General features: G+C 37.7%; 1 long non-coding RNA gene across 1 annotated transcript; it reads left to right on the top strand.

Moving 5' to 3' along the window:
* Positions 1 to 316: 316 nt before the first annotated feature.
* Positions 317 to 2,665, top strand: LOC311009219. Its single transcript, XR_014596624.1, has 3 exons — positions 317 to 654; positions 2,065 to 2,221; positions 2,479 to 2,665. It is a non-coding gene; the product is annotated as an uncharacterized lncRNA (long non-coding RNA).
* The last annotated feature ends 6,424 nt before the right edge of the window (positions 2,666 to 9,089 follow it).

The raw sequence follows: 9,089 nt of genomic DNA, 5'->3' as shown, positions 1-9,089 counted from the left end.
AGTTAGCAGGGAGTGGTAGGATGGGCACGGGTCACCTGGACTAAATTATAAAATACAGTAATATTGATAAGCTCTGACATGATTCTGAGGTTCTTTTAAAAATGTAAATATGTAGAAAGCGGTCTTTTTTACTGGTCAATTGACTGTTTAGCTTACTGTGCCAGAATCTTCAAATCTGACAAATACTAACTGATGTCTGTGTTCTAAATTATTTCTTAACTTCACTCAGTATTTTGATGTTAGGAATATGATTTACTATATACATAGATATATTCTTGTGTGCATAATAAAATAACGAGTGTGTGTGAGACACAACAGGTGTCCTCCAGGTAAATCCACTGCAAATTTGCTACTTAAGAGTTTTGATTAAGAGGGTAAAAAGCCTGCATTAGTTTGTGACTAAGCTATCAACATAAAAATTATATCCTGGTATAAAGGAAACCAATAAAGGTATGTCAGCTAAACTGGATGGCTCATATATGTTAATTATACATGAAATATTCTGTCAAACAGATGATATGGCTGGCAATGAAGCGATCATGGAGAGATCTGTAAGGAGAAGACGGGTCCGTCCTCAACAGGATGCCGAACAACACATTAAACTGAAAACTGATAAGGCTGGTCTCACAGAGCATTTTATCAACCCATACAAAGGTACGTTCTTAAATTTTGCAAGTAGTGTTAGTGTCAGTTGTACACATCCTATTAATAATTATGTTGAATTACACTATGCAAATTCAAAATTCATCATTGCTTCCTATGCATATCTCATTTACACAAGGCTACTTTGTACTGCCAGTGTGGATTGGCTATTAACATTTTAAAGCTGGGTTAGACAACATTTTAGAACAATTTTGGTTATATTTAGTTAGTCTTTTTACCTTGCCGAACATGGGAGTTGCTAGTCTACCACTGCCTGCCTGATTCGTTAGTTTGTGTTTTTGTGTGACTTTGGTGTTGTAAGCCCAGTTCAGACCAAAGATTTGCGATGAGATGAAACTAAACCATTTTAGAACGCTGCAGATACTTAAATTCCAGACTATAGAGCGCACCTGAATATGAGCCGCACCACCTCATTTTTAAGTGAAAAAAATTGTACATATAGGCCGCACTTGACTATAAGCCGCACGTGTCCACGTCTGCCCTCTGTGTGTTCACGGGGGATGGAAATTAACACCTGCTACCCGCCAAATGCGGGTGAATTTGTGTGCTGGCGGGTGAATTGATTCAGTTTTCCAGCCACTGTGGTGGGTTCATTCCAGTCAGACCAGAAAACTCTGAACAAGAAAATTAACACAGTCAGAGTCGCATCATTTCAGCACCTTGTGCTGAACAGGGGGAACTCCCGTTTTTGTTTGCCCATGGTGCCAACCAGGCTATATAATACAACTATATAATAATTAACTCACAAGTAAATTGGCAAAGAAGCACAGCTGGAGAACGTTAAAGTTAGAGACAAGAGAGACAATGAAAGAAGCAAACTGCGTGAAAAATGCAACAATGAAACCCTGTGAAATGATGAACAGTCATTATGACCGCTTAAAAAACATATCATATTTTGTGTAATTTACATAAAAACAATTCTAGATTAAAATACAGACAGTTTTTGGAAAAGTCATGTACCAGCAGTATTTCTCTATAGGTATTGATGTTTTCCTCAATTCCTAATATATAATTAATGAAAAGAAATTAAATGTTAAATAAACTTGGTTTAACATGGTAGATCCTTTTGTATTGTTTTTCATATGCAGTTATAATGCAACATTTGGAATTGGGACATTGAGGTTAATGGGTAATTGTGGTAAGGACTTGGTGTTAACTTTCCCCTGAAGGTCATTAGCTTGTAATAATCTATAGTTTAGCCGCATCATATTATAGGCCGCAGGGTCCAAAGCGTGGGAAAAAAGAAGCGGCTTATAGTCCGGAATTTACGGTAAACGTGTGAACTGGCCCGTTTTGTCTCGACTCAAACCGTCTGATGTTGTCCCCTTCAACTCAGCTTGTCAAGTCTCCAGCAGCTGGTTTTAGAATGTAAATCACATCATGTTCTTTCTAATTTTAAAGGTCGAGGTGTGCTTGCTGTGGATGTTTTCAACCAAGGAGATTTTGTGCTTGAATACCGTGCTAAACTTTTCAAACAAGATGGTCTTCTTACGAAGAACTACAATGACACAGAAGCAGTATTCCTGTTTGACTTCAAATGGAAAGGGGGATGTTGGTGGTAAGTTATAATAAATATGCTTTTGTTGGCAGGTTAGTTTTAGGAGATGAGCTTTGAATGACCTGTTAACCTAAGGACATCCCAATTCCTAACAAACCATGCAAGAAACTCACCACCCCGATAATACTGTAAATTTGTATTGCTGCAAGCTACCTCAATTGCTTGCTCAACTTCCAAATAAAATGTGTCCTTCTTAACACTGTATCCAAACAAAGTAGGTTATTTCTACTCTTAACATCAGTATTCTCTTCTTTAAGTCTTGATGCATCTGTTGAAGACAAGTCTCTGGGAAGGCTTGTGAATGATGACCACATCAAGCCTAACTGCAAGATAAAAGTTATTGATGTTGGTGGGATGCCACATCTTTGCCTGTTTGCCCTAAGAGACATCACCCCAGGTGAAGAAATAACTTACAATTACGGGGATTCAGACTGGCCTTGGCGCAGACAGGTACAATTTGTTTAATGTTGATAATAGTTGTTTTAGTAATTTTCAGATGAAACTGTTCTCATTGTGTCTTGAGATTTCACCTATATCATAATTGTTTTAATTTTTTTCCGGTTTCTGTTTCCAGCAGAAAATGGCACCTGATGTCAGCAAGCAGCTGACACCTGAAGTGAGCAAGCAGCTGATACCTGATAACAGGGACAGACCTCAGGTAGGGGCCAGTTTATAAAACACTACTTAAAGACCTGTTGAGCAAGAATTTCTTCATTTAAATAGCAGGAAATTCTCCAAAAATGGTCCTACTCATTCATTCCTTTGTGACAGTGTTTGTGTCCACAGAGAGACTGCCTTCTACCTGTATTTTCTTATTTCTTAGTGTTGGGGGTCTATGCCTGCCACCTAAAACACTGCTGAATCCCTTTATATTAGTGTGTTTTATTGTCCAGTGTTTATCTTATGACAACCCAGGTAGTAATGGACTGTAAGGACAATGATCTGTGTTTGGAACATCTCCTAAAGTACTGATAGACTTACATATTGGTGTTCTAACAATATACATAGATGAATGTCCCCAATTGGGTATGAGTAGCTTGTGTGTGTGTGTTTGAAACGACCCCAAAAGTAGTAAAAATGGTAAATCACATTGTTTTTCCTTTTCCAGCAGCAGTTGGCACCTGATGATAGCCAGCTGATTGAGGAAGAAAGTGATAGACCTCAGGTAGGGGCCAGTTTATAAAACACTACTTAAAGACCTGTTGAGCAAGAATTTCTTCATTTAAATAGCAGGAAATTCTCCAAAAATGGTCCTACTCATTCATTCCTTTGTGACAGTGTTTGTGTCCACAGAGAGACTGCCTTCTACCTGTATTTTCTTATTTCTTAGTGTTGGGGGTCTATGCCTGCCACCTAAAACACTGCTGAATCCCTTTATATTAGTGTGTTTTATTGTCCAGTGTTTATCTTATGACAACCCAGGTAGTAATGGACTGTAAGGACAATGATCTGTGTTTGGAACATCTCCTAAAGTACTGATAGACTTACATATTGGTGTTCTAACAATATACATAGATGAATGTCCCCAATTGGGTATGAGTAGCTTGTGTGTGTGTGTTTGAAACGACCCCAAAAGTAGTAAAAATGGTAAATCACATTGTTTTTCCTTTTCCAGCAGCAGTTGGCACCTGATGATAGCCAGCTGATTGAGGAAGAAAGTGATAGACCTCAGGTAGGGGCCAGTTTATAAAATACTACTTAAAGACCTGTTGAGCAAGAATTTCTTCATTTAAATAGCAGGAAATTCTCCAAAAAATGGTCCTACTCATTCATTCCTTTGTGACAGTGTTTGTGTCCACAGAGAGACTGCCTTCTACCTGTATTTTCTTATTTCTTAGTGTTGGGGGTCTATGCCTGCCACCTAAAACACTGCTGAATCCCTTTATATTAGTGTGTTTTATTGTCCAGTGTTTATCTTATGACAACCCAGGTAGTAATGGACTGTAAGGACAATGATCTGTGTTTGGAACATCTCCTAAAGTACTGATAGACTTACATATTGGTGTTCTAACAATATACATAGATGAATGTCCCCAATTGGGTATGAGTAGCTTGTGTGTGTGTGTTTGAAACGACCCCAAAAGTAGTAAAAATGGTAAATCACATTGTTTTTCCTTTTCCAGCAGCAGTTGGCACCTGATGATAGCCAGCTGATTGAGGAAGAAAGTGATAGACCTCAGGTAGGGGCCAGTTTATAAAATACTACTTAAAGACCTGTTGAGCAAGAATTTCTTCATTTAAATAGCAGGAAATTCTCCAAAAATGGTCCTACTCATTCATTCCTTTGTGACAGTGTTTGTGTCCACAGAGAGACTGCCTTCTACCTGTATTTTCTTATTTCTTAGTGTTGGGGGTCTATGCCTGCCACCTAAAACACTGCTGAATCCCTTTATATTAGTGTGTTTTATTGTCCAGTGTTTATCTTATGACAACCCAGGTAGTAATGGACTGTAAGGACAATGATCTGTGTTTGGAACATCTCCTAAAGTACTGATAGACTTACATATTGGTGTTCTAACAATATACATAGATGAATGTCCCCAATTGGGTATGAGTAGCTTGTGTGTGTGTGTTTGAAACGACCCCAAAAGTAGTAAAAATGGTAAATCACATTGTTTTTCCTTTTCCAGCAGCAGTTGGCACCTGATGATAGCCAGCTGATTGAGGAAGAAAGTGATAGACCTCAGGTAGGGGCCAGTTTATAAAATACTACTTAAAGACCTGTTGAGCAAGAATTTCTTCATTTAAATAGCAGGAAATTCTCCAAAAAATGGTCCTACTCATTCATTCCTTTGTGACAGTGTTTGTGTCCACAGAGAGACTGCCTTCTACCTGTATTTTCTTATTTCTTAGTGTTGGGGGTCTATGCCTGCCACCTAAAACACTGCTGAATCCCTTTATATTAGTGTGTTTTATTGTCCAGTGTTTATCTTATGACAACCCAGGTAGTAATGGACTGTAAGGACAATGATCTGTGTTTGGAACATCTCCTAAAGTACTGATAGACTTACATATTGGTGTTCTAACAATATACATAGATGAATGTCCCCAATTGGGTATGAGTAGCTTGTGTGTGTGTGTTTGAAACGACCCCAAAAGTAGTAAAAATGGTAAATCACATTGTTTTTCCTTTTCCAGCAGCAGTTGGCACCTGATGATAGCCAGCTGATTGAGGAAGAAAGTGATAGACCTCAGGTAGGGGCCAGTTTATAAAATACTACTTAAAGACCTGTTGAGCAAGAATTTCTTCATTTAAATAGCAGGAAATTCTCCAAAAATGGTCCTACTCATTCATTCCTTTGTGACAGTGTTTGTGTCCACAGAGAGACTGCCTTCTACCTGTATTTTCTTATTTCTTAGTGTTGGGGGTCTATGCCTGCCACCTAAAACACTGCTGAATCCCTTTATATTAGTGTGTTTTATTGTCCAGTGTTTATCTTATGACAACCCAGGTAGTAATGGACTGTAAGGACAATGATCTGTGTTTGGAACATCTCCTAAAGTACTGATAGACTTACATATTGGTGTTCTAACAATATACATAGATGAATGTCCCCAATTGGGTATGAGTAGCTTGTGTGTGTGTGTTTGAAACGACCCCAAAAGTAGTAAAAATGGTAAATCACATTGTTTTTCCTTTTCCAGCAGCAGTTGGCACCTGATGATAGCCAGCTGATTGAGGAAGAAAGTGATAGACCTCAGGTAGGGGCCAGTTTATAAAATACTACTTAAAGACCTGTTGAGCAAGAATTTCTTCATTTAAATAGCAGGAAATTCTCCAAAAAATGGTCCTACTCATTCATTCCTTTGTGACAGTGTTTGTGTCCACAGAGAGACTGCCTTCTACCTGTATTTTCTTATTTCTTAGTGTTGGGGGTCTATGCCTGCCACCTAAAACACTGCTGAATCCCTTTATATTAGTGTGTTTTATTGTCCAGTGTTTATCTTATGACAACCCAGGTAGTAATGGACTGTAAGGACAATGATCTGTGTTTGGAACATCTCCTAAAGTACTGATAGACTTACATATTGGTGTTCTAACAATATACATAGATGAATGTCCCCAATTGGGTATGAGTAGCTTGTGTGTGTGTGTTTGAAACGACCCCAAAAGTAGTAAAAATGGTAAATCACATTGTTTTTCCTTTTCCAGCAGCAGTTGGCACCTGATGATAGCCAGCTGATTGAGGAAGAAAGTGATAGACCTCAGGTAGGGGCCAGTTTATAAAATACTACTTAAAGACCTGTTGAGCAAGAATTTCTTCATTTAAATAGCAGGAAATTCTCCAAAAATGGTCCTACTCATTCATTCCTTTGTGACAGTGTTTGTGTCCACAGAGAGACTGCCTTCTACCTGTATTTTCTTATTTCTTAGTGTTGGGGGTCTATGCCTGCCACCTAAAACACTGCTGAATCCCTTTATATTAGTGTGTTTTATTGTCCAGTGTTTATCTTATGACAACCCAGGTAGTAATGGACTGTAAGGACAATGATCTGTGTTTGGAACATCTCCTAAAGTACTGATAGACTTACATATTGGTGTTCTAACAATATACATAGATGAATGTCCCCAATTGGGTATGAGTAGCTTGTGTGTGTGTGTTTGAAACGACCCCAAAAGTAGTAAAAATGGTAAATCACATTGTTTTTCCTTTTCCAGCAGCAGTTGGCACCTGATGATAGCCAGCTGATTGAGGAAGAAAGTGATAGACCTCAGGTAGGGGCCAGTTTATAAAATACTACTTAAAGACCTGTTGAGCAAGAATTTCTTCATTTAAATAGCAGGAAATTCTCCAAAAAATGGTCCTACTCATTCATTCCTTTGTGACAGTGTTTGTGTCCACAGAGAGACTGCCTTCTACCTGTATTTTCTTATTTCTTAGTGTTGGGGGTCTATGCCTGCCACCTAAAACACTGCTGAATCCCTTTATATTAGTGTGTTTTATTGTCCAGTGTTTATCTTATGACAACCCAGGTAGTAATGGACTGTAAGGACAATGATCTGTGTTTGGAACATCTCCTAAAGTACTGATAGACTTACATATTGGTGTTCTAACAATATACATAGATGAATGTCCCCAATTGGGTATGAGTAGCTTGTGTGTGTGTGTTTGAAATGACCCCAAAAGTAAGAGAGAGAGCCCAGAAGTAATAATGTAATAATGATAATGATTATGATTACTATTATTATCATTATTATTATCTTTATTTATAGAGCACTCTTCTAAATCCATGTGACAAAGTGCTTCTTAAAGGAATTAAAATAAAAGTCATAAAATCATCAAGTTTTAAATGAAAATATATAGAAAACAATTTAGTGTCTAAAACCCAGTACATATCAAGAAAATAAAAACCTAATGATAATCAGGAACGGCTATGTGATAAAGGTATTAAAACTTGATGATTTTATGACTTTTATGTTGATGCCTTTATGAAGCACCTTGTGACATGGTTTTAGAAAAATGCTCCTTCTGTAAAGATTATTATTATTGTTATTATTATATTATTACTTTTGGGGTCATTCCAAACACACACACAATACTCATGCCTAAATGGGGTCATGCAGCACATTCATCTCAATATGTCTTGAGATTTCAACTGTATCAAGGTTGATTATATATTTACTTTATCCGGTTTCCTTTTCCAGCAGAAAATGGCACCTGATGTCAGCGAGCAACTGACACCTGATGTCAGGGACAATCCTCTGGTAGGTGATCACAGGGGTCAACACACTTGTCTCTGAAGTCTGCAGTTCAGTGTGCCCTCCCGTTTAATCTGAAAAACACTTTGGGGAAAAAAACCCCACTCTGTTTTGTCTCACTGTGACGACGTTAACACGATATCATTTTGTACGATCAATTTAGCCAACCCATGCCTTATGAACACCACGATTCTTTAGCATTAACAGTTGGTGTTAGCATGTAGCTAATGTTTGCTATTCGCTAGGATAACAATTACATGACATCAGTTGCTGTAACACTTAACAAAAATCATGTGGGCTGCACACACAATTTAAATTTTTTTTTTTTTTTTTTAGCTGTCATCTAGTCGTGTGAATGCATCTCAGGTGTATGATGAGATCAACATAAACAGCAGCAATCCAGCGGCACATACAGTAAGAGCCCATTTTCATCTTTAAATGTAATAACTATTGTTCATTTTTGGCTGTGAGGTGTTATAATTTGTAGTTGTATTCGCAAACTGTCTTTGAAACAATCGGTTCTTTATTTGATTACTGTCATAGTCTCGAATGGCCAAATATAGACAGCACCATGAGGAATGCTTCAATCGTTACAAAATTGCAGAGGAGGAGCGAAATGCTAAAGAAAGACAGAATACAATGAATTTGTTAAAGCGTGCACAACTGGTTCAACAATTGGCACAACTGGATACGCTTGTGAGTAATACACTTGAACATCTTGCAGAAATTACTCTCTGTGCCCAACCTCTTATGGTTCATTACTAGGAACTTGATTGTGTCTTTTTATTACTTGTTATTCAATACAGCACAGTCAAAGCTGGGTTCTTCAACTGATGGCCAGTGGGGCAGATACAGCCCTTAATTATTTATTTTTTTTACTCGTCCTCTGATTAATTCCCATGAACCCTGAGAAAAATGTTTGGCCTATTATATTTCATCTGTAAGCACTGGATTTTTACTGTGAATGTCCATTTGTCATGAAATGTTGTTGTCTTGCTAACTTTCAGACATTAGTAAAGCAATGATGAGTAGTCTACATTTTATTTCCTGACCATATATAACTTACCATTGGTCTAATTTTGTTTTGCTGTTGTCCTGGAGTCAACAATCTTGTTTCTTTTCATCACTTTTGACATGCCTTTCTTTCTTTTCCTCCATTAGCTAACT

Source organism: Eutrigla gurnardus, assembly GCF_963514095.1.
Source record: "Eutrigla gurnardus genome assembly, chromosome: 23".
NCBI classification, from domain to species: Eukaryota; Metazoa; Chordata; class Actinopteri; order Perciformes; family Triglidae; genus Eutrigla; species Eutrigla gurnardus.
This window is presented reverse-complemented; position numbering and strand designations above follow the sequence as displayed.